Raw genomic sequence first — 27,723 nt, 5'->3', positions numbered from 1 at the left:
GCGCTCTAATGCAAAAGCATTTCTCCTCATCTAGGCCCTGGCCAGATGACCGCCGAGGGAGAAATTGAGGGCCAAATGGTGTCAGGAGTCCCTCGTTTGGGGCCACGTGTTTATTGCAACTGTGATTTAGGACAGGGAACTTAACTTTAAATCGGTATATAAACCTTTTATTTTATAAGTAAAAATGGTGTACTTCATCCTCCTACTTTTTTGCCCTGCCTTAGGACCCTTCTCCTTTGGTCAACAGATAACTGACCAATCAAGCGTCGCCAATGAACTATAAATTTCTTTGGCACATAATTCATTCAACTATCCCCGAAACTAAGCAAGCAAAAAGCTGAACTCGAGTCGGGCCATTTGACACGCTGTTCAATTTGTCTTAAAAATCAGTGCAGGACCCCAAAAATTCCCCCTATACTTATACTTATAGTATAAAAAACCAACCCAACAAGCTATCCAGACATATTGCTCACTTGTCACTTCAGTGAATGCGCCTCAGTTTGAACGGGGACTTGGGTTTGGGTTTTTCTCTGGCTTAGGGGCTTGGAAATCCAAAGGTAGGGGATTCTCTGGGTTCCGGGTCGAGTCCAGAGGACCTTTCGCTGCCCAAACGTGTTCGGCATTGATAAATCTGGAGGGCGTGATGGCGATGGCGATGGCGAGGGGAAGCCAAATGACTTCCAGCGGTCACGCCATTAAGAATGCTAATGTGTCTATTGAATGCGAATTTTATGCAAATGGCAAGGTTAAAAGCAAAATAAGAGCCGCGCGCGCTCTGGTAACGCGATAAAAAATTTGACACATCATCACTTTTCAATAAAATCAACAAATTTTATTTAAGTCACCCCCAGAGGATGCGCCTCGCTGGCCCCCCCGAAACTTTTTGGCTCCCTCGTCCTTTTCTGTGAGTTCAGTTCTGTGCTCTTCCTTATATTTTTTGCACAAAAGCCAGGGCCAGGAAGGATGTGGATTGGGGTGGACCCGTTGCAAAAATGGCTCGGGCACTGGAAGCTTATCCATTTTGGCCATATGGTTTTTGCCATGGCTCCCTACCCGCCTTTTCTTTTGGCTTTCCGCCTTTGTCCATTGTCTGGGCCACGGAAATAGCCCATGGCCAGCCCATCAGGATCAGGCTAAGGATTTCAGCTGGAATTCGAAAATACTTTGCATTCGCAAAATTCGAAATCCGGTTATGCTGCTAATTTCTCTCCAGTCTATTTCCATCTGCGGATCTCCGGCTTATTGGGGGCATTTCAGCGTTTCAGCCTCGGTTACAACATCGAACTGCGAGCTCTCAAAATGCTAACCCAAATGTCAATCACGTGATTGATGGCACTGACAATTGAGCCGTCAGCCAAACGGATTGGATTCAGCTGGTCTATACACTGGCTCTATGCAGTTGGTTGCTGGCAAGGCGGTTTTCCGCCCAGTTTTCCTTCTTTTTTACATTTCCCCAAGCCAAATGCGTTTCCCGCTGTCAACTCGAGCCGCAGTTGGACAAATGTGGCAGTTCAATTACGCGATTAAGTGCACAGTAGTAAACCCAAACTGTTAATCCCATCAATTTGGAGTCCTCTGACATGTAGTCTATCTTTTTAGAATTTTTTTTGAAGAAGGTATATGCATTTTTAGAAGTCATATAACTCGCAAACTTATAAACATTGCATAAACAAATTTAATAAAATATTTTATAGTCCTTTTGAAAAGATATTCATTTTTACCACTTCAGTTTAACTATAGAATATCCATGTATTTCATGAGCAGTTAATGGGCCTTATCCTAACTGCTGTGTAAATACTATTAACGCCTTCTTCACGAGCAGGTGCCAAAAACATTTACGTTTATGTTCATTGCTAAACTGCCTTGCCTTTAATTGCCACGTTGCCCTTGTCCTTGCAGCCCCTTCATCTAAATTTCGTTCACCTTTCGTGTAAACATCGCGTGCAATTATTTTCCCCCTTTCCGCAGCCCCAAAAAAAATCCCATTCAATTGAACAAAACGAAACGCTTATCAAAAGCATTAAGTCATCAGCCAAAGTCGCGAAAGCAAACAATTAAGATTGGAAAACCGATTCAAAAGGGGTTTGGACTTTGGTTTTAAAGAGTTTTTATGCAAATTATTTTTTTAGGATTTTAGAAGACCAAGAAATTTGCTAGAAAAACAATTTTTCTAGGATATCTCAGATAAACTTTTACCTTTTTACCTTTTTATTCCCATAAGCAAACGGATTTACTCACTCAACTTGCGTTAAAATTGTTCTTAGATATCTCCCATCTAGTTTTCCCCTATTAAATATTAAACTCCCTTTGAAACCCTTTCACACACCCTATCAGACATCAACGTCGGCTTCATTAAAAGAAAGGATCTCTGTTTGGGCCAAACAAAAAGGGGGAATAAAAAAAGAAATGTGACGGCAATTTAATTAAAAACTTATGAATGAGTGAACAAAAAGTTGGCTCATCCTTAGACCTCAAGATGTTTTTATCGTTGTTGTTTGCACAAATGGAAACTCTTTCCCCTCACACACACCCACACCCACTCGCACTCACACACCCTCGTAGTGAAAGTTTACGCTTTGTGAGTAGTGTTTGTGTGAGAGTGTGTGTGTTTGCTTGTTTTGGCCTGATGCAGATCAGCATACGAAGCCAGTTCGGCATCAAACTTTCCATAGCGTAAAAATATAATTGGAGAAATTTAAAAAATTTTTGTTTTAGTTGCCGGCTTTTCCCGTCAAAGGACCCTTTATCCGGCATCAAAGACAGAGTATTTCCTGCTAGCAGAGCCGGCCAATCGAAAACAGTGTTACCCACTCAATGCACTGAAAGAAAGTGCTCTCAAATACAGACTTTTCTTCAATTGGTATTAAAAATAAAGTGTCTAAAAGTATGCAGTAAAAAAGATGACGTTCTCCGTTGGAATTAAGCTGGAAACAAAATATATTGTTGCATACTTCAAGGCTTCTTTATTTGTGATTTCTTTAATAGCTTTCTTTTAAAAATAGCTTTCTTTTAAAATTCAAGAATCACAAGCATATATTTTATAATCTAAAAAATTCAATAAAGACAGAAAAAACTCTTAGATGGGGTGAGTTTTTCGATTATAATCGCCAGCAAATCCAATTGGTAAATCAATTTCGAAAAGTTCTCGTATTTGGCCAACGCTCAAGAATGCAATGTAAATGTATTTACACAATATTGTCTCCTGGTCGCAATTTCACTTGGCACACTCGCCGGCATTTCTCAACGCTTACCCCCAGCCAGAAATCTAGAAATCTAGCAATCCGGCAATCCAACAATCCAATCCCCCCGCCCAGTGCCAATCCGTTGGTTTAGTTTAGTTTCGTTTCGGTTTGGCTTGCCCATTTCATTGTGTGCACTCGGGAAAAAGTGAATAAGAAAATTTGTTTGCCAACTTTCGGTGTAATTTGTAAACATCAAAGAGAATGGCAAAGAAAACATGTCGCCGGTTGAGTCAAAGGGATCAAGAGTTGCTTTGCGAATTCGTGCGGAAATCTTCTACGTGTGCGGCATGCCAAGAGCCGGAATATGTGCAGAGTGGAGCGGTGTGCCACCGGGCTAGGATTTTCCCGGACCACCTCCTTGGGACCTGGTCCCCCACCCCGCCGACAATCCGCAACGAAACTGATCCCAGATGGGGGCGGGCTCAAGGTGAACTGGATGGCCTGGAAATCATCCTTAATGCAGGTTACATCATCAAGCGGAAGAGAATACATTGAGAACTAAATAAGACTTGTGTCCCGGAAATAAAATATATAGAATAGAAAAGAACTAACTTAATTAAAAATTATTTTTAATAAAATTAAATTGGTATATAATATAATTCAAGTTTGTATGATATATTTTACGATATTAATTAATGGTAAACAGTAAAGTAATGGAAGAATATTACATATCAAGAACTATGTCATCTCAAAAAGAGATTTTTCTGTAATATAGATGGTTATAATATATGAGTAACACCTAAGACGAATGGATCCATCCCAAGACGATCGATTTTTCATCATGAAGCCAAGGCTCCAAATGTCCGTGTTAATGAAGCGTCCAGCCACCCAGAAGTCCGAAGTTATGATAACAAAGAACTAATTAAGAAACATGACGTCCTTATGACAGGCCCAGCCTCCGCAGGACCTTACTTTCCGCCCTTCTTCCTTGCAGCCAGCCTTTAGCCGTATCTCGGCCGCGTTGATGGTCTGATGTACTAATTAAGTTTTGAACGTGACGAGAAATTGCAAGTAGCAATTTCGTTGTTTGATTTTTCGCAGCGAATTTCTCTGGCCTCGATTTTTTCCCCCATCGTTGCGTTGAGTTCTCCCTTCCCCTGAGTTATTTCATCTGAATAATTAGCTGCAAAGTGGGCAAGTCTCTGGCGGCGAAGGCTTGATGAGCTCCACGTCCGGCTGTGGGCGTGTGGTTATTCCGGGCGGAGTTGCAAATTAGAATTAATTTTCATGATGCTTCGACAGTTTCACGCATAAACAGACGAGTTCGGGGAGCAGGATGACTAGCTGGAGGTATGGTAAAAGCCAGTGCTATGCATGCACACTCATTTGCATCATTATGAGATGGCGATGCTTTAAATCTTCTATATAAAAAATGCAAATCAAATAGTGCACATTTTAAAATAAGCCCAAAAGCGGGCAAAAGAAAAATTCGTTTTTGTACTGCATACTTTTAGGCACGGCACCCTTGCGTAAAAAGTTGTAGTACCAACTACTTTTATAAACTCTTCATTTATTTGTTTATAGATACATAACTATCTTTGAAGTTTTTCTATGGTAAATAGGTTAAGAAGGTAATGCTTGATAAATGCTTGTCTAAATATTTTATAAAGCTGCTTTTAAGTAGGCAATAATATTTTTTTTTTTAGTTTAAGCATTCTTTAGATGTGAAATCAGAAGAAGAACAAAAACAAAACAGTTTCGATTATCCAATTTCAGACATTAGAGCAAAGATATACCCAAAACTATCTAGCTCCTCATCTTCTAAACCTTTTATTCGGTGACTCTGTTAGTCGGATCCAATTTTCAGCTTTTCTCTCCAGCTCTATATTATTTCGAGTTACCTCTTTTGTTTACCTTTGCCATACCGCACCTCTGCCTTTGTTCTCGTATCGGTACTCTTTGGTTCATGAGCTGAATATGGCTTAAGTATAATCCATTTCCGCAGCGTCCGACATTCCCGAGCTTCTTATTTTCCCCGCCGAATTATTTATGCGGATTTCCCGCCGCAGCCCTTTTCCCTTTGCTTCAGATCGGCTTTTGCGCTTCTTGTTGAGGTTTCATTTCGCTTTGCAAACGTAATTACAACGGCAGCTCGGCATTTTCCTTTCGGAACGGCATCCTTTAATATGCATTTTTCACGTTTTCCGCTTTTGTCTCCGAGTCTTTTGTGAGTGGGAAAAGCGAGGGGGAGAAGGGCTACCCCCCTGGTGATAAAAATTACCGTTGCGGGGATTAAGAAGTTTCGCTATTATCATTCAAATTATAATTACTCGCAATTGTTTTTATAATGTTCATTAACATTTAGCGCCTTCTGAAGCTGCCGCTGTCGCCGCCGCTGCCTGCCAGCCATTTTCGCAGCAGACATTTTCATAATTATTTTTTAAATTGCAATTTTCCACTGTTTTTCGCCGGCTTGGGGCGAGGATTTGTGGGGAAGTGCGATAGCATGTGTTAATTAGGTTTGGGATCCTCCGAGGGGACTCCATTCCATCCTAATTCGTAGTTGACGCCCCTTTTTTCCGGATCAGATCTCAAAGTTGGCGAGAGTTTCATGTGACTTCGGTAAGTGTTAAATTTGTGTCACTTTCTTCGTTTTTCGCAAAACAAATTGCCCGCAAACACGCAAATGTATCTTCCTTGCCGGCGAACAAATACCGAAATTAATTTTTCATAGACACGAAGCTCTCTGCTTTCGGTCAGCCAGCTTGGCATTCAGCTGGAGGTGGTCGAGTTGTCTGTTTCAATTTATCTGATGATAGTTTAATTAAATAATTTCCACTCAGTGTCAGTCGCACAAAGCGAGAGTTCAATATGACAATGCAAATGTAAATACGTGCATATAACCCACTCGTGCTCTTGTTTTTTATCGCAAATCTTTATCGGTCTGTGGCAAATTTATGATTTATTTCGGTTTTTTTGCAGTTCAACGCCCACAATTAGTTCCACTCAAATAAATCAAAAGAAAATTGCAGTAAATATTTACACAGCCAGCAAATATTGCACTTGCATTCACAGTCATGTATTTTTATGGCCGTGGACCCTTGCACTAAGCCGCAATGAATTCTTTTTATGTTTTATTTGGTTAACCATAATGCAATGGTTATTTTAGGCTAGAGTTTTCTGGGCTTTATAGCTCTGATATAGTAAGTTAGGAACTCCCCGAGCCATATTTATGCGGCCCCAGGCAAATGACTTAGCCCAAAGTAATTAAGTAGTAGCCTTGTTTAAATACAAGCACACATTGTCCTGTCGCAATGCCCATTTGTGTCCTGTGCTGTGTGTGTTTAATTACGTCTGGCAGTCGCCTGCAATTGCCATTAATTTGAGTTTACAAAAGCCTATTTGTGATTTGTCAAAATTGAATTTTCTCCTTATCAAGATTTGATTGATGGTCAAACGCTGGACGTGCTCTGGTTCCAATTTGTGTCCATCCAGGGCACCGCCATTCGGGCCCTGCAACTCCATCAAGTCTTCGCTTCGAGTGGAGCAGTCCCAGAACTCGGACTTGGTAGTGGCTACTCGGTGCTTGGTGCTTGGTACTTGGTCGTTGGGAGAGCTGAACAACTTTTCCCAACAGCACAGCACTTTGTTCCAGACATTTGATTGAGAGCTCTGCGAAATGCAAATGCAATGCGGATGTCATTCAAGGAGGTGGAAAAGGGGAACTTCCCAGGGAACAAGTCACTCAGTGCCGCCACCCACAGCACTCCACACATCAGCACATCAGATTGCATTCGATTGCAAGTTGATTGCGGCACTGCATGCGGATCCCGGTGCGGATGCGAGTGCGGATGGGGATGCGGATGTGGCTGCGGAGGTGGGAGGCTGGAGGTATCTAACAGTTTGCAGGCGCTTTAAAAGTGCAACGGCCATTACTCCACGGGATCTAAAATGTTTCAAACATAAAATAAATTTCGGTTTTTTATGCACAGCGCTGAGAGGGTGTTGGGTTTTACAGGGTGGAGTGAAAGTATTCCATTCATATGCAATATATGTACTTCTTTTTCTTTTTGGCAATATAAATTTCACAAATATTGCACTACGGTGCAATTAAAAAAGCATGCTTTGCACTTGACAATCAAAAGTTTTTCATTAGCAATAAATAAATATATTATATTTTATAAGACAAATATAAAGTACAAAAATGAAAATTTAGAAATATTTTGGAATCTAATTTATGTATTTCTTATCCTTAATTGACATTTTTCTTAAAATTATTTAAATGTAGATAAATGCCTTTGTTAACTCTAAATTCAGTTTTCATGAATTTCTTTTTAAAAAAATATTTTTTTAATATTTTGGGTATCCAAAAGTCCACTATTTCCCACTTCAATGCCTTGCATTTGTTGTTTTGGCCTGGCAAATCTCAAATGGAGTCACATTTTCAATGGCTGCTGCACAACTTTTGTCAACTTGTGGGCGGCAAGGGGCATAGGCGGACGAGTGGTTGGGGGGGCGTGGCCGGAAAAAATGGCAGCCGGAAGTTGAAGTGCTGTTGGGAATTGCAAAAATTTGTTGCCTGCCATTGTCATTTTTGTTTTGCGCCGCGCGGCTGCGATGGCGGGGCATTCGTGCGTTTTATTCCCGGCCAGAGCCGTGAATTCAAAGCCGACGGCGCACAAATCGAACAACCAAACCCAGACCCAGACCCAATGCCGGGCGCGGGGACTTTTCCAGCCATTGAAATTTCGCAGCTATTGTCAGATTTTGGTGTTGCCTGTCATGCAAATCCCCGGCACAACGTGAGCCGCCCATCAAAATTATGTTTGGCTTGACTCTTAAATGGGGAAATCTGCTGCCAAAAACCTGGGCAAAAATATATTTAAGCATCGATTGGTTTGGGAACTAGCTGTGCGGCAACTAGCTAAGTCCTCGTTCGAATTGCAAACATTGTGGAGCAAATGTGCTCCAGAGAGCGCCGCACAATGTCCACTTAATGCCATTAATGGACTTTTAAGTGCCGGCCAACAATGTTCCCTGACTTGCTGCTGAAATGTTCCTTTCGATTGAGCCGTGCATTTGGCCAGGACCTCGGGCCACGCCCCCCTTCCCGCTCTGCACCCCCCGTGGCCCGGGTGTCCTGCGGTGCGAGGTGCTGATCCTGATGATGCCGCTGCTTCTGCGACATTTAGCCCATAATCCCTTGGCTCGATGCTCCAACACGTGCGAACTTTTCGTCACTCGCTCGTGTTTCACGTCCCCTGGAAACTACTAAAGTTTTGGCCCAGAAATGTGTTTTATTCAAACTCAATGATTGTTTAAGCGACCCAAATTGCGCCAGTGAAATTAGTTTGGAAGCAGTTTAAATTGGAAGATGGCTTAACTTGTCTTTACTTGCTCATAGAATAAACAAGAAGCTGGCCAATATTTTCCCTTTGTATTTACTCAGTTTTCAAACAATGGTGCATTGTTGATTAATTGAAGAAATTATTGGTGCCTAATTGTTTTAAATAAATTTATTCATGGGATAATAAATTACAAGTAATGGTAAAACTATGGTGAAAAGAGGGTATACAGCCTAGTTCAGGTTTGCATTTGCATCGAGAAACCTAAACTTTAACTTGAAATCTAACCTTTAATGAGGCCATTTTGGCTGCCCGAAATCGATACTCCAACTTCGATATACGCAACCACAATCGGAGGCCCCACATCCTGTTCCCTAATCCCCGAACACACTGACTCGATGTCCAGATTAGACGCATCCAATGGAGCGAAACAAGTGGTTGTTCTCTTGAGGGTTTTGCATTTCAATATGCCCAACATTAATGGACCTCAAGTTCAGCAACCGCATGAAATACGGTGACTTGAGCTCTTCCAAATCCATATTTCCCAGGCCAGGAATCTGTTTTATTTATGCTACTGGTCAGGGAATCTAAGTCCGAGTCCCAGTCCCGGCGCCGGTCCCTGGCCATATGGATCCCATCCGCTTGGCCCGTTGGCCTGCCTCTGCCAGAAGATATTTAAAATCAAATTTGTTTAATTTACATGCATAAACGCGTCAAATTTGCTTTAGAATTGTGTAACAGGCCGGACAAGGGCGGAAGTGGATGGATGTGGATGAGGATGTGGAAGTGGAAGTGGGTTCCAGATGGGGGAGCTTGTGTGCTCAGAGGCAACAACTGTTTCCGTTAATATAAAATGCAAATTTTGAACAATTTTTAGCAGCGCCCCGAAATTGGTTGGTGCTCGCAAAAGCCAAGCCCCCACATCCTTTAGTCCTGCGGTCACTTTGGTTGCCAGCCGCACAAGATATGAGTTTGTAATAACCAAATCGGTCGGTTTAGCACGGGGGGTTGATGTTGTGATGGCCGGGCTCCCTGTGTTTGGTCAAATGCAATGAGTAGTAAAATGCTGTTAGAAATTATGGCCCGAATTCGCCGGATGTTGTTCATATCCCTTCTGTAAACGCACGGAAATACGTAGCCAGCAAAATGGAAATTTCCCCGAGCAAATGATGTTGGAAAAACAATTTCATGATGTTTTGATTTCAGCCACCATATGTGCGTAAACACGAAATCCCCAACCCTGGCCGGTCCTTGTTGGTGTTATCCTTTCCCCGATGCGATTGACAGTTGTAATTTAAGGCAGCCCGTGAACAATTTACAGTGCTGTCATTTCTGGGGGAAAGAACCCGAAGGACTGCCATTTAATTTCCATACGAATCGCCCAGCGGCGCTTGACTTCGATTTTTGCCATATTTTTGCAGTCATTTATTTACATTTTCTCACCCTCGTGTGATGGGGGGGATTTATTTATTTAGTGCTTATCTTTGAGGCGCATAAATGAATATCCAATCGAGTCGCATCGCTTTGAATTTATTCCCCTTCGATGACGAGCCACCAGGCAGCATTTCCGAGAGGCCGGGCCTGCTGTCCATTTTCATGCGGTTGCGGCTTGTTTATCCTAGCCTTGGCTAACAGTGATGCCAAGTATGCCACTTTCCAGATGAATACGCTTTATCTTGATGGGTTTATTTCAGAAATACAGCTCTTTGATTAGTTACTTAACTGGAAAAAGAGCCAATACTAATATTTCTTTTAGCAACATTTATCAACATTTTAAAGAACCGGGACTGCTATCTACTTCCATGTAGTTGTAGCTTTTTTATCCTAATCTTGTAAAACAGTGATGCCAAGTTGGCCATTCTCCAGATGGATGCGTTGTATCTTTATGGGCTTATCTCAGGGATACCACTTTTTGATAAGTTACATACGTAAAAATAGAGCAAATACTATTATTTCTTTTATTTTTAAGCAGTATCAGCCCTCATGGCTTAACCTAGCCTTGGATAACAGTGATGCCAAACAGGCCATTTTCCAGACGGATTCGTTGTGTCTTTATGGGTTTATCTCGGGGATACAGTTATTTGATAAGTAACTTAACTGAAAGGATATACATTGGTAGAAATTCCTTAATGCCTGAGAAATGGTTGTTCAATTACTAACATTTCTACAATATTTAATCAGCACTTAGCAATATTTACTTTAAACGTAATTCCCTTTTTTATTGGCATCACTGGCCCTTCGGTTGTTGACCGAAACCAGGTCCGTCTTTTCTTGCAGCCTGTTCAAGGGGAAAGCGATACCCTCTGCTTCTCGTTTTCAAATCCGATTAGCATCATTTAGTTGGGCCACTGTTGTCGCTGTCGAAGGGTCTATTATTTCCATTAGATTGATTTCGCCTGAAGAGGTCCCATTAGTGTGTCCCAAATGGTTAGCATCTTAGGACCGGCCCGAAGGTAAACTGATATTCAATGCAAAAGGCAACCTTTTCGTGTATACATTATTCTATTTATTTTTTGCATATTAAATACTTCACATGGGATCCACTTTGCATTTGTGGGTCGCCAGGAATACAATATCATTCAACTTTAAAGTATTCCGTTTTTCTAAGGTGTTCCTGGGTTTTTGTAGAAGAACCCCCTATGAGTTACTGGCCTCGTATTAATTGGTTTTCCATTCCCGAATAAATCGCAGCCTAAATCTTTCAGAGCCCGGAAGACAGACAGACAAATGCGACCTGGAAAAGTGCCACCTCCTCGACTGAGTGACTTCAATTACCCCACACACTTTCGGATGGCAGATGGCAAAGTGTTTCACTCGCCAAACAAGTTCCAGATTGCATCTTTATCTCGGCCCGTACATATTCTTGCAGGCAATAAAAGTTTCTGGGCAATAAATCTGCAAGTTTCTGGAGCGAGACCTCGAACTGAGTGGAGGAAAAACATCTGCAGTCGGCGATGCACACAAATTGCCAAAGAGTTGGCCCGGGGAACAGGTGGCCCAGGGCAGAGGAGGTTGGGCTAGGTTTATGTCTTGCAGGTCACTGAATCACTTGGCCTCCATTTCGCTACTTTTTTCTCTGGCAGGGGATGGCTGGTCTGCCTTATCAATAGGGTTCTTGATATTTGCCTTGATAAAAATGGAGCCCCTTTTTTGGGCTGACGAAAGTGTTGACGCATACAAATTGTGCATTAGCGCAAAAACTCGCAGCTTTCGGCGCATTAAGTTGCAAATGCATTGGTCCCGGGCTCCCGGTCTCCCGGTCTCCCGGTCCTGCCAGGACTCCCCCCGAATCCCTAGGATCCCAACTCCGGGCCTCTTTTTCCCGGCATGGCGCGACGGCCAGTGGCGAAAATCTGCGAGCATCCGCATTTGCATAAATGCAATTTAAAATCTGAATTATTCATGAGCCCCGCCATTTGGCCATTTGTCTGAATGACCACTTGTGGCTTGCTTTTCCCCAAATGCACCGCCATGGTGCTTTGGAGCTGACCCCCTGACCCGCAGAGCACCGCCAGCCAACCCGGCGTATACGTATTTCGTATTTTTTTTTTTTATGGCCACTGCCAGCGCCGCCTGCATGTGACAACTTAATGGCTTCCGTTATTTGAAAGCAAAAGCATCGAAAACTGCTGATGTCAAATTGTCGATAAGGATTAACTCTTCCGTCTGTGTACATTTCATATTAGCAGCTGCACATTTGATTTGGCCTGCCATCCTGCCATGCCCATTCCACTCCATCGCATCGAAATGTTTATTCTGGATTTAGAAATTACAGCATGTGTGTGCTCAGTTTGTTGAGCAAACACACTCGGCGCTGTCTGTCCCAATGCCCAATGTCCATAACTCCGAATCAATCCAAGTATTTGCCAACGCTTGCGTTAATGACTCACTTTGAAGTGGTAAATGCACTTAGGGCTCCGTTTGCATTTATTGTACGTCCTGGCTTCAAAACTCCGCAATTAGTTGAATACATTATGGGCCCTAAAGGGGCTACAGTAATAAGTTTTGTATAATAAGTTCCTTCACTTTTCTTACCTTTTCGCTGACCTCCAGCCGGAACATTATTTTTAAAGTTTTCCTTTGATGTCGTCTAGGCTTTGTCCAAAACTTAATCGCACTTTGCAAATTGCCCGATAATGAAAAAAATAAATATCCGGGGGAAAAGCAGGCGGAGAGCCGTATAACAAGAAACCAAAGGCGAAACTTTTCCACTCTGCCGCACAAAGTGTATGTGTTTCCTTATTTTTCCAGTGAGTGGTACTCCCCTCATTTCATGTTAACAATATTATAAAACTTTTTGGCGATTTTCTCGGACCTCACCTTTCAGGTGTAAGAACTTGTTGGCCAAACTTTGGCCCCGCGGCTCACTTCGGGAATTGTGTTTCATTTTTCAATTACGGAATGTGGCAGAGCCCAAGCTTATTTGCTCGGATAAGTCCGGAATTAGTTGCAATGCAGCTGCCATATCTGCCTGCAGATGTCACGGGGTCGTCGCCAAAAAAAAGGAGGAAGGGATTCACTACGGAGTGAAATTGTTTTGGATGCCGGCCAACCCGTCTGCTGCGAGATAATTTCCTGTCATTATTTTGTGGTCTTCCGCAGTTGAACGTAAAAATTGCGACTCAAAGGTTTATATCCAGGGAGCGGACGACGGACAAACAAGCGAGCAGGCCAGGACAGATTGGGCCTCGGTCTCCGTAGTCTGCAGTCTGCAGTCCGTGGTCCATAGTCGGCTGTCTGGCCGTTGGAAAAATTGACTGCATTGCCCACGGGTCAACAAATAAATTGGTTGGCCGGCTGGACCGACTGCCATGTTGATTTTGAGGTCATCGCTGATATTGCGGATGCGAATCGTTTTTGATTGCATTGGCCAGCTGGAGTCCCGAGATGATGACGCAGTAACCGCACCGCCATTGCCATGGCCACTCCCCAGGACACTGGACGCCGGGCAGATGGACCATGGACTACGGACTACGAAATACGAACTACGGACTACCGCCTCCGGATTGAAAGCTCTACGGTGTATTAATTGTGGTTGCCACTGGTGAGAATTTCCATTTGCCATTTTAAGTGCGGCTTGACGTTGTTTTCATTCCCGTTAAGGCCATAAAAAGTCTGTGCGTCAAATATTTATTACAAACGGCCATATTCACGAACACCCACAGACGCACATTCATTCATTCGCTGGATGAAAGACAGCCGACTTTTTTGGCCACACACCTGCAGATTGTTAAATAAATCAACAAGATGCACTCACTGCACTCTGACCAACTAGGGTATACTCTGTATTTGGTAATACTAATGGTTAAAGTTAGGGAAATATTAATATTTTATAGTAAAGTGTGTATAAATGAAGTTATGAGAGGAATACAGATACGCTTCAGACTTTGATACGACGTTTGCAAATAAACTTTTCAATATTAATTCATTAAAAGCCATCGTTTTTTTATATAAGTATATTACAATTATAATGCTTGTTTTAAAATACAAATATATAAATTATTAATCCCTATTTTCAAGTTTTCTTAGGAATATTTAATAGCCCAAAAAAGTATGCTACACTTTTGTACCAAGCCCTTAGAGAGCATAATTCGTTCGTATTTACTAATTACCTTTATAAATAGTAAAAAAACAAATATATATAAAAATTCTCAGTCACAAAATGTCCTTTAAATGACATAATCTATAAATGTAATACCCTAACATCCAAACAGTTGCCGAATGAGAGCAAGTCGCCTGTTTTTTCGACTAACTCACTCCCCCAAAAATGGACATATCTCTCTTTCGAGTGCGTGCGAGTGAGTTTGGTGAATATTTCACGAATTGAGCTGTCATGCAAATGTGGCATTTCTGTTTTTGAAGTTGACGGGCCTCGAAAATTGCAGCGTACATCTAGATTGAGGCATTGACATGGGCACGGAGAGTCCTGCGGATGCGGATTTCGATTCGGATGCGGATGCTGATTCGGGGAGTGGGTGTGGGTATGGGTGTATTCTTATGAGTGAGTGTGAGTGTCAGTCGACTTATTGTTGCAAGGAGGCTGCCGCAATTGTCAGTTCCATCAATCAGGGACGCCTGACAGCCACTTGAATGAGAGCCTAGACGACGGATCGGTCGCGGATAGAAATGACACACTGAACAAAATTAGATAATTTACAAGAAATGAACACTTTCAATTAGGGTTAAAATTAAAAAAAAAAAAAAAAAAGTTACTTTTATAATTTATGTGTTACCATCATAATTTTACTTAATTTCATTTAATTCATAATTGAAGATTGTTATATAAACTTTTATAACGTGAGTTAAGGGGAACATCTTTTTTTGTTTAAGATAAAGGTATAGTATTTTTAAGATTTTGATTTTACATCGATGTATATATAACTAAAATGCCGATTTAATATAAAACTGCAACAGGATACTTTAAAATTTGTAAGAAGACGACGAAGTACTTTATCTGAAGGCTGTAGAAAATATAAAAAAATATGTCAGACCTCAGTTCTTTCATTTTCAAAGATCAAACCTTTTATTTTCCCTGTAGGCCAAGAAAACAATTTCAGTCTATGACTGTCACCGCGGAGAGCACAAATTCTGGCACTTAATGCGCTAATAACTCAGCTGCCTGGGAATTGCCCAAAGGCCCGAGGGCAGGGGACGCGGGGCCAGGGCCCAAGAAATGGTAAAAGTTTTATTGAAAGCGCCACACAATTTGTTTGTATATTTAAATTATCATACAATTTCACAAAGTTTCGCCCGAAATGAGCGCTGACCTGACCCCAGTGCCCGGCTCCCAGTCCCCTCGACCATCTCCAGCACCCCTCCCTTCAGTCATTATGGCCCACTTTTGCTCCGGACTCGTTTTTCGGGTTCTTTTGGCCGCTTTGCCAGCTTGACTTGCGCCATTTGGTGTGGGATGAATGGCCTGAATGGGTGGCTCTCTGCAGTTCCGTGGCTGCCGAATTACATTTGTGTAATTTTGCGGAAAAACTTTTTTATTTGCTAATTTCGTTAAATTAGAAAGGAAAATGAAAGAGAATTGCAAATGGCATTATAATATGCGCTGCGAACGAATTTTTGACAGGCACGTCGTCCTAGTCGTCGTCTTCGTCGCTGGTGGCCAAAATAATTACACATGTAATTTGAAATTCTTTTTAGTGTCCCTGCCAATGGGGAAAACTTTGCACCAAACTTCTTAATTACCCCAGAAAATGGCGCTGTACTGCCTTGGGCACACATCTCGCCCCAGGAGGACTGAAATATGAAAGACTACTTGGCAAAGCGCTTAATTTAAATAAATGTTACTGAATAAATAAACTAGTACTCGGGGGCAGGAGATTGGCTTTTCGGGGCAGCTGACGTGCGGCTTTTATTCTCGTGAAAGGTGTTAATTGAGTGGCTTCATTTGTCCGCCGGAAATGCCCATCAATTAAGGTAATCACGCAACAAAGTCACAAAATGCCACGCCCCCGAGGGAAAAAGGAGACGAGACCGTATCTCTGGTGTTCGCCGGGGTTTTCGAGGGGTTTTCACCGGTTTTGGGGGCTTCAAGCCCCCAGACCGTCTAAAAACTGCGTGACTGACATGCCATGCCACGCCACCAAGTCGACATCCTCGTCCTGCTCCGGATCCTATGTCCACTGGCCCGTATCCGGGGCTTGGCCACCGCCTTTGTGTTTGGCTTTGTTTGCCGGCACAAAAGGCAGAAAGCGCTCTTAATTGGGCGGCTAACTGAAAGTGGCTGCGTCTTTGCCCATTCACATGTCAATCAGGGCGGCACACATCCACATCCACATCCACGTCCTCATCCAGCCCTTAGCCCGGGTCCACCATTAATGGTATCAATTTCAAAAAGAAGCGAGTCCAGTCCGGCCTGGGTTGCAGCTGGGGGATGGGGCTTGGGATTGGATCCCAGGGATCGCCTCCTGCTGGCACAATCAATTTATTACACACCGCTGCTGACAAGTTCTCCGAATGCCTGGCACAGAAAAGGCCGATTTTGAGGAGGGGAGAGTACTTGGACCCCTCCAATTTACATCTTCTATTCCAGCACACACTCTCGGGCACTCAAAAAAAAATAATATGCAACATTTTAAATACTTTTAGAAATTATGTACAATATTGGTAAAAGAAAACAATAAAATATGGTGAATTTATAAAACAATCTTAAAGAAGTTAATATGCCAGATGTGTATGCAGAGTAAAAAATGTACTAAAATACTTGGGTATCATTGGAAGGATTCATTTTCCCTTACTTCCATATAATTTATGATGATCCAATAAAAAAGTAAAGAATATTTGATGATGTTTAAATCCATGAGAGATCAATAGGTATTTCCTTCAACAACTTGTAAATAATGATCCTAACACAATGGTCAGGCGATGAATTATTATTTTAGTATTTTCACATAACCTTTGTCCAAATATTTGATCTTCTGCCCGTAGTTTTCTCGCCGTGTACCATGCAAATATTGTAGCGCATAAAATGGGCATTGACGAACGTGCTGCAACATCAAATGATGAGATTATCGTAAACTCGAGCAGGACATAAAGCAGGCCTAGAGGACAGGAGAAGATGGCTAGGGAGGATGTGGATGGGGAGGTCGGGCGGCCTCTTGTGGCCGTAAAAGCGCTTAATAGTCCATTAAAGGGATTAAGAGGGGCAGCCGGAGGCCAAGGAGCCGAATCGAAAGAACAAATTTCCGAACAGGCCCATGTCAATAGATGGCCGGCGTTAAAAATCAAACAGACGACGGGTCGTATGCGTATTATTGAAAACTTGTCGGAAAAGCGGGATGCGTTGCGGGAGCGGGACAATTCTTTATGGCTGGCCATTTGGACGGGCTTAATACGGGCAAATTAAACTAAGCTCGGCAAATTGCGTTTCGGTCACGTTCCGAGGAAAAGCGGAAAAATGGCTCCATTTCCATTTCTACATTCCTCCACTTCTCCAGCACATTCCATTCGAGAATAAACACATGCATAGAACGACGAATCCCCCGCGCTGAAAATAATGCAATAAAAGCGGCATAAAAATAAAAACCAAAACAATGCGCAAAGGAAGGCAAACAGTATCATGTACGTATGTACATATCTTGGCGATGGAAAATGGGCAAAGTGGGGAAATGGAAAAGCGCGCAAGAAATCATAAATGTAATTGAGAATTTTATGGAGGGTGCCAGTGCCAGTTGCCATCCCCCTCCCCCTGCATGTTGTGCAAATAAAAGTTGAAATTGTCGCGCTGAATTTTCTAAGAATAAAACGGCGAGTTTTCCACAAAGCCCAAAAACGGAAAAGGGCGATCCCCCAATTTCCACCACCCACACACACGCATGACGTTGACGCTTCCATTTAAACTTTTTCTGGGGGGCGGTGTGGGTGGCCGGGGGTAGAAAACCCATCCACAATGGGCGCCTGTTCGGTTTATTGCCAGCAATCAATTAAAACGGCAAAGTCATTTGTGACAAAAACATTCACAGAAAATTTGACTTTTTGCGCCGGGGAAAATTTCTGCCTATGGCACCCAAAAAATCGATGGGCACACACATGCATGCATGTTATTGTAATATTTCAATGTCACGCCGTAGAGGATGAGGGGGCGTTATGGGGTTGGTAGGTCCAAAAAAGGGATTAAGTCGTTCCATGCACTTGCCGAAATAAAGGGGAGTGGCCAAGGAAAACGATGAGGTGCTATTTTTCCATTCCAGGAAAAGGCCGGGAAACGAACAAAACCTTCAAAATGCATGAAGAACTCATCATAAACTTTAGTTTCATCAAGTTTATGATGAAACATTGCTTATATTATATTCTTGGTATATATTTTACCTTATTAAATGGGATCTGAAGTGTACAAAATATCATTTAGTTCATTGTTTATGGTATTTTAATCACAAAAAAATAAAAAAAAACTGCACTGCAATCAGATAAAAATTAAGTGCAATGTCAATTTACTCTAGTTTTCAGTTATTTATAAAATATTTTGTTTATTTATTTCGATAATTATTGTATCACATTATATATAAAATAAAATTATAAATAAATAAAATACATATTTAAGTAATGAAGTTTACTTTTACTTTTCCCTGTACTCTTATATGCAAAACTGATAACTGATAACTGATCGAAGTTCTAATATGAGTCCCAGTGAATTTTATTATGTTATACATTTCCTTTAATTTGTTCCCTTCAAAATCAACCTCTTTCTATATGTTCCCTAATCCGCTTAGGTGAAAACAAGCAGAAACCTCTCCAGAAATCCCCCTTTTTGGGGGGAAAGAAAATCGATGATGGCGATTTGCACACCCGAAAGTCACAGCGACTTAGTTCAATTGCAATTAACTAAATACACGGAACCCCAAAGCGGTTTTGGCACGCTCTAATGAATATGCATTCCACTCATTAAATCAACATTAATTTATGTAATGTATTGTTTCAGTATCATTGTTTTTCCCCCATTTCTTTCTCGTACATAAATTCTAATGAACAGCTAATACATGCGTGCTCGAATAATTGATATTGATGGTTGTAATCTTATTTAATCCCTAATTACAAACGAATTCAATGGCATCGAGCAGGTCGTCGGCCGGGGGCCAATATATGTGCGTAGCACTCACCACCAATGCCAAAGCACCCAAAACAAACATCATACATAAATTATTTTTACACAGACAAGACGGGCGGTCTTATGTACTCAGTGTACACTGTACATATGCCAATCTGAATTGCTAAAAACATGCAAATACTTGTGCAGGCGCACACACACTCACAGATGCGAATAATTTCCTAATTAGTTTGATTAGTCGAAATACTCGCGAAAATGCCTATATATGTGGGCATATCCCCGCCGACTTGCCACTTTGCTCGGATCCATTAATTAGCGCCGCCCACCCGGCCCCCAGAAGCATTGGTTTAATTAGACAAACATCGCCGGGGAATCCCCGATTAAAACCGCACCGCCGCAAAGGGGGGCGGCTTGGGTTAAACAATAATTTGCTTAATTAAGAATCAATCATAATTCGATAGTGTAGCAATAAATATGTATATTTTTAATAACCGCACACGAATGACTCCCAATCGCAGCAAATTAACATCTATTCTGTCATTAAATGTCACTTGTCAAATAAATGTATAATTAAATAATTGATTGCAAAGCGCAAAAGGGACTAATCAGCACTGTTTGTGATTTAGTATGGCTTGAAATAATTAAAATAGCAATCTAAAATAGATTTATTAGTTGAAAATAATAAAACTAAGCGCTCAAATAACTAATAATTACTGATTGTGATGTATTTCTATATTTAGGGATTACAATACCTGTCTAAAAAATATTTTTTAAATTTGTAACCAGTCTTTGTAAGTCCAGTACTGCTTATGAAAATAAAATCCTGTCGAAAAGCTTTATTAACATCGTTTGAAAATGCACCTAATGGATTTCTAAACCACACAACCAAACGAATTTTAATCAACAAAAATAAACCTTTTTGAATTTAGCATATATTCCTTTATAAATAAATGATTACCAACCTTTTAGGAGTTACAACACCAACCAAAAAGTATTTTTAAAATTCGAAACAAACCTTTATAGGTAATAAATTATAAAAGGGAGTAAAATCCCATAAAAAACTTGATTAAAATCGTTTGAAAATGCACCTAATGGATTCGTAAGCCACACAACCGAGCGAATCTCAACATACATAAAGAAACCTTTTCGATTTTCCTCTTTGCTATTTGCTTAAGTGCCGGGCCATAAGGATTTCCGCTTGTCAGCAGGAAATCGAGAGAAATAAAGAGCTCGCAGCTCGTCCACGCCCTGTGGCCCCCAATTCCCCAATCAGTTTTCGGATTCCAAAACCTGTGCGCCACTCTGATGCACATAAATGCAACAAATCCACGGAATAATATGGATGTGGCAGCCACGGGGATTTCACGTACCGGCCAATGGGGATTTACTGGCTGTTCGCCCCATTGTCACGCGAGTTGTTGATTAAATAAAACGGTATCCTTAAAAAATGAAATACATATAGAATATAGAAAGAGCCAAAGCTGGCGATAAAAAACTGAAACTAAACTGAAAAAGTTTACATTTCTCATCGATTCCCTGGGCAGCAGGAAAAAAAGGGGGAAAATGCAGCGGGAAAGTGCAGCGAATAAATAATTCAGGCCGAAATGTCAAACAGCGTTGTGTCAGGATGATTTCTGCGGAAGTCCTTGCGATGTCTATGTCTCTGCGAGCATTACGAACTTTGCAGCATGAATAAGTCAGCTCAGCCATTGTCTGGCCGCCGAGTTGGCCCCGCCGGGAAAGCCCGGAAAGGCCCTCCCGGAAAATCCTCCCTGCCAGCGATGTCCTTGCACCGCCTTCGTCTTCTTCAGGACTCGTCGCCTTTGTTAAAAAGTTGTTGACGTTGATGCTCTCTACGTGTAAAAAGGTGAACAACATTTCTAGACGACTCCAGACTCCAGGCTCCAACTCCAGTCCCCATTCTCCATTCTTCTGACAATTGAAGTGGCATTTCGCACTCCGGCGTCATCTGTCTGCCAAGTGCCTTTCGTAGTTTGCTCACGTCACAATTATTTGCAGCAACTTGAAATTTATACCCAGCCCTCGACCTCAGCCGTAGAGCTCTCCGAATTAATACATCAAACAGCAATCCACTCCCCCGTTGTCAGAGACCGCAACAAAGCAAAACAAGTAATTTCCATTTGGGGGTGGGGCGAACTGCACTTTCACCCCCTCTGGAGCTCCGGAAAATAAGCTGGACAAAACCTTTTTGGGGTGAATTTCCATTGTGTTTCATTACAGCCTGCAAGTTTATTAAAAAATTTGTGAACTTAATGTCCAACTAGGAGGAGGAGCGGACTGGAATTTAATAAAAATGTCAGCACTGAGAGCCCCGGGCAAGAAATCACAACCCTCTAAATTTGAAACTAGAGATGGGAGAAAAGAATGGTATATTTTTAAAATAGTTCAGTATTACCAGGTCTATTTAATCTTATTTATGTTGGCCACAAAACAACTGAAGAAAACAACATATTTAATATTTATTAACTATAAAAATGCATTATTATCAATCATAATCAGTAAAAAAGAACTGGAAAAGCATTAATTAATTTTTTTTAACCACATACCATCTCATAAATTTAATCTGCAGGTTAGAAGAATGAGGTCGATTTTATTTATTAACTAAATAAATAATAGTGTCTGATAACTCTTTTGGAATTTATTTTGTAAGTAATGCCGTAAAATCTGACTTTTTGTCATCTCTATTAATAATTGTTTGCCTACCCTTTGTGGTAGCTGGACCCAACCCCCTGAGGGAGGTTTTTCTTTCCCATTTCATTCGCAGTAACCACACCTCACCCCCAGATTGTGCCCCTTTTTTTCGGGACTGTGCAACCCCAGGGGGTGGCTTCCCTTTTCCGCTTTCCACTTTCCACTTGCCCATTAACTCCCCCCTTGCAGCGATTTTGCTTGTTTGCAACTGTTGCTTCTGCCGTCTGTGCTCTGTTTTCTGTCCTGTGCGGCAAGGACCTTTGTTTTTCCAATGTGTCGCATCATTAATTTCGTACAGATATTTGCCTGCATCCTGCCAACGAATCACGCCTTTGTATCTGCCGCCGTTGCCATAAATTTCGATAATGTGTCAATTTATGAATGGGCACCCCGGCGAAAGTTATCCATTCACCCGGGCAGCGGGATTTGCAGCTGTCAGCGTCTATTGATTGTTTTATTGATGGGCCCAGATTGACTTGGCCGGCGTTCTTTATGGCCTGCCAAGTGAATGCCCAGACGGGCTGGATAAACAGCCCTCAATATATAGGTGAATAAGTTGTTTTCGCTGACAGACGCCAGACAAGTTGAAGATGTTCTCCCAAGATATCACTCAATTATGATTCTAGATATCCTGTTCTCGAACAAACAAACACTAGGATTTTTATTTTAAGGTGTCTAAAAGTATGCAACATTATACTTCAAACTTAAAAGTCATATTACCCGTTTTTGAAAGAATGTTTTAAAGAGATTTAAATGGAGTTCTGTAATTTTTGTGAAGAAAGGGTTCCATTAATTTTTTTTAGTGTTCCTTCAGGTTACGTAAGCAGTTTGGCTTTATAATAATCCCTTTGCCAACTAGTCGAAACTTCGGCATAGAGCTTTCGCCTTTATTTACCTATCAAGAGGGTTCACGTGGGGGTTCATTAGAAGTAAAACGAACTACACAGTCATCGCCTGCTGGGCTATCCTGGCTCGACTTAAGCCAGCAGCTTGCTTAATTAGTTGGCAAAATGCTGGAGCGCTTGAAAATGTACGTAAATTGTTTAATTGTTGCGCCAAAGGAACTGAATAATTTGCACAATTTTCATTCATTACTCGCCCTGTCTTGTCTCTATTCCAATCCATTCTCCTTCTCGCTGACTTCGCCTGGTATTTCCCATCATCATCATCATCATCATCATCATCAACGTGGTCCTCAGTACTCAGTGTTCAGTGCTCAGCCGCATCTCATCTCTCGCCGTCATAAAAGGCACTTCATTTGCATAAATGAATTCTGTAAATTTTGAGTAGCACTTGACGCTGCCAAAGAGATCACAACCGGAATGGAGACGAGGTTGGGGCAGTGGCATATTGCTCGGAATTCCCAGCTGCGAGGCTTATCCACAAACCGCAATTCAATGCGTAGGCCAAACAAATTGATATGAATGGCCTCGTTTCGCCAGGACGAAGCCAAGGTCCTCGAGTCGAGTTGACTCGACTTTCGAGTGCGATGCATCGGGGCCTGCTCGTCGATGCTTTCTATTTAATTAACATACGAACTCCTCGAGCGTATGCGTATTCAATGTTGCCATTCAAGAGCCCACTTCACTAGCTTCTTCATTCGCATTTTTATGTGCCTTTCCCTGCCCTCGATTGGGGATTGGTTGAATACGAGATGAACTGTAGTTCTGGGTGTGGGTGGGCAGGAAAAGTGTTCTCTCTGCTCTTTGGTACTGTTGTTCTTGTATCAGAGAAGTCGAAAATGATTTATAAAGATGCCTCAAAGTATGCAGCACAAAATTGGGGTCCTTTTTTGGGTTACAAAGAGGCACCTCTATATATCCCTTATAGAGAAACGATTTCTGGAGATGCCTAAAAGTATGCAGCACAAAGGACCAAGTCTGTTCTTCAAAACATTTTGTTGCCTACTTCAAAACACCTTGTTAAGAGATTTCATATTCCTCAGCTATGGTGGTACATTTAGGTTAAAGGCTTTAATTAGATCTGTTCCTGGATTATATTAAATAAAGATGTTAATTAAAAAAAAAAAAAAAAAGCTATGGTGGTGCTCAACAGTTTTTAAATATTACTGTTTAAATATTTTTTATATATTTATAAAATTATTATGGGTTACTTTTCGGTTTTTTTTATATATTGTAAAAGTGTACAAATAAGGACAGTTCTGCTGCATCAATCAATTGCAGCTCGGTTGATAATTATTTATTCCATATTCCTCAACCGATGTGCACCTGTATAAGTACAGCTGCAGGACATTCAACTTTTATCATTATGATGCGCAAACGGTCGCAACTTTTTCACACGGCTGTAGCCCGCAAAGTAAATTAGTTACAGTTCGCGCTGCTAAGCGATTTAGTTTGTTGATTAAACTTTTCGCATAAACGCCAGGACCGCGCCTGAGGGTCGAAATCTCTGCTTAAATCCAGCCCAACCCATGAATGTAGCAATTTGGGGGATATTTTAAATATCACGTATACCACGTAAAGAACGCAATTTAAAAGGTGGAAATCATATTGCGTAACAAATAAAATCAATAATTAAAATTATTTTATTAAATAATGGCAGGCTTAAATAATTATCCAAATAACCTCTTAAATTATCTTCTTTTATTACATTTTTTTTGAAAAATCTTTATGAATTAAGAATGAAAAGCCATTTCTAAGCCCATGACATATGCAAATGGTGTTTATAAATAAAATACAATACACTTACCTGCAGGAAAAGTTTCCCTTTCCCCACGCACGCACACTCGCAGACAATTTGAAAAGTGCAATTTGGAAATTACATTTAAATAATTGAAACAACAAATGTTTGGCAGTAGAAATTTTGACATTTTAGAGACTAACGAGGTCGCTCAATTTGATGAGACAAAGCCGGATGAATAATTCATGCAAAAAATAAACTAACTGAGCCACATGTAAGAGTACTTGTTTTCGGCAGAGTGCTAGAGGTGGAGATGGTGTTTTGGGGGCCCTGAGACATATGTACGTTTAATATAGCACCCAGAAGCAGCCAGGATCAGGAGCACACACACAATGGCCTGGCATTTTGCTCGCCAGCTGTGGGTAATTTGTAAACGTCAAAAGGCAAACATCGAGTCCTGTCCTGCCTGCTATTTCCAGTTCTCCGCCAGGATGCCGGCCTGCCATGTCAGAGATCAGAGCCAACGCCACACGTCCTGAATGAATTCGCACGTGTCCGGAATGACCGAAGATGCCGGGCGACTGTTTCATTTTAAATACAATTTATTGTGCATGCCGGCTAGCTGAAACTAAACCGAGCCAAACCCACAGCCACATCCACAGCCCGGGCATAATCCGCATTTGGTTCCCGGCCGTTTAATATTTAATGCCGCCCCGAAATGTGGCAAAAATGTGATTAATAAAATAAGCCAGAGAACATGTGTCATACTCGTACATGTCGACTATGCGTGGAAACTATTTCCATTTCCATATCCGAACCAATTCCCCGATTCCCGCTCCTGGCGGATGTAGGCTCTTCCGGAGCCCGGACAGCACTCACGTCCCCGTACGTGTTCGAATCCAATATGCCACTGTATTTTCCATATTTACCCGGCATAAATTCTTAATAATCCGCTCGAAAAGCTGCCACAATTGATAAGTGAAAAGCCAAAGAGGCGACATAAGTGGCATAGTGGTATATAGTGCTTGGGATATCTGCAAGTGCACTTGGAAAATAAAAGCGCTTCAAGAATTTAAGCATTCTGGATTTAATTTTAAAAATTAATGAGCAGTTTGTGTGTAAATACTACCGAGGTTTATTTACAAATGACTCGAAAATTTGGATTAACGCAGGAAGAATTTAAAACAAGCTTTATAAATTGATCATAGTCAAAAGAGTATGAATACTCTTTGCTAAAATTTTGCAGATAACCGTTGATTTCTGGTTCTTGGGAAAAGAATTCCTTAACTCTAACGATTTTTCATTAAATCAAGTAGACGTCTGACATTAAAATAGATTTTTAAGCCAATCTTTGAAATATTTACCCCGTAGTGAAAATAAATTATAAAATAACGAGAAATTCGCCGGCATTCAATTAAGGAAAATATGCTTCAGAAAATACGCATTCTTAAATTCATAATGGCAGCACTCGCCGACCAGAGCTCATTTCACGTTTGAAATATTTAATTTATTTTAATTGCGAGTCAACTCTTTTGATTTCTGCACTGCCATCATGAGGCAGTTGTTATTTTCGCATTCCTCCTTTTCGGCGAGGAGGCGAAAGAAGCGTTTCTCGAGGAGCCGCGACAAGTGGCAATTATGTGCTCACCCAGCCGCCGAGTGGGGCAACTGGCACTCAAATTGCCGGCAAGGCGGGCCAAAATGCATTTAATTTCTTAAAGGGGCGCGTAATTAGTTTGCCTCGGTGACGGGCAGGTCCTCGTCCCCGACCATAAACGCACAAGTATGTGCACCATGGCAGCTCCTTTGGAACACTTTCACGAGTGCCCACTAATGTGTTTCTTTGAGGTTATGCAATTACCTACTCTGCAGTCAAGAGGAAAAATGGCATTTTTTCATTAAGAGAAGATCCAAGTGCATAATTGTTGGCATTACTTGAACAATTTGAGCTCATAAAAATCGTTTGGTTATGAAACCACTTTCAAAGGTGTCGTAAAGTATGCAACAATAAATTATGAGCCAGAAAGTTTGATAAGTTTTTTCTAAAGATAAAGGCTTAAAAAAACCCTAATTTAAAAGAGGCAAAAAAAATCACTTAAAATATATTCCTGCATACTTTTAGACACCCTTAAGTGTAAATAAGTAATTTCTTTAATTACTGAAGTTAGGAGAATTTCTGCTAATTCTCGATTAAAACCTCCAAAATAGTTTCCGGTGCTCTTAGAACTTTCGATGCCCCGAGATTAACGCATTACGCATTTGCGGCCCGACATGCAGTTAATGGCCATTCCGGGCATGGAGTTCAAATACATCGCATTTCCAAGACGCAACCGAGTGCAGAGCACACAGAATCAAGCCGAGTCCCCTCCCCAGGGGATTTGGGGTGGCAAAGTCCTGGGGCTGGTAATGCCACACTCACATATTTCCCCATTGTTTGCCCGGCGATGCAGGTGCGGGTGCCAGTTCCATTCCATCCAAAGTGGAGCCTGCTTTGAGGCCCCTGCCACTTGGCACGTTCACCTTTGTGCAGATGGATGCTGTTTGGCAACATCCAGTCAAGGATCCACTTGAAGACAACTTTGTCGCCCCGCCAGGCCCCCAGGCGCTGCCCAGGATCAAGGATCAGCCAAGGAGCTGGGGCACTTCATTCTGGCTACAATAACACGAGGCTGCATAACAAAGGCCCGGCCACTTGAACTGCGTAATCGCGCCCTTCTAGGGCCCTTCGAGTCTCTCAGAATTTGCATTTTTAATAGCATGACAATGGAAGTAACACAATCTATGCAAAGTACACTGTATTCAGTGCATTAATGACCAACATAAAATTACCAAATAAAATGGGAAGGAATAAAGTTCAATGGTCGCAGGGAAAACTAAACAAGCGGGCCTTCTAAGTGCTGGCCATGAGGGGTGTCACCTCCATTAAGCCAGCGCCCAGGTGGCAAATATCCTGTGGGGACATCCCAGCCACACCTTAGCCGACAATCAAAGTCAAAAGTCAACGCCCAGGCCTTTGACCCCGGCTTTGGACTGACAACTTAATTGTGGTTCGCTGGCAAACAAGTTCCATTTTTCGCGACGCGCTTTCAACGCGCCCAATGCCAATGACAACAGCATTAATAATTCAATTTCGTGACAAAGGCGGAAACGGAAGTGGAGGTGGTTACCGGGAACGGTGCTCACTCCCAATATTTGGCAATTACTTGGCCCAAACTTGTGGGACAGGTGCATGGCCCACGCCACTTGGCTGAAAGCGATATGCCGGCCTAATCCGTTTAACCTCCATGTC

This window comes from Drosophila biarmipes, chromosome 2L, assembly GCF_025231255.1.
Source record: "Drosophila biarmipes strain raj3 chromosome 2L, RU_DBia_V1.1, whole genome shotgun sequence".
Taxonomy (NCBI): Eukaryota; Metazoa; Arthropoda; class Insecta; order Diptera; family Drosophilidae; genus Drosophila; species Drosophila biarmipes.
This window is presented reverse-complemented; position numbering follows the sequence as displayed.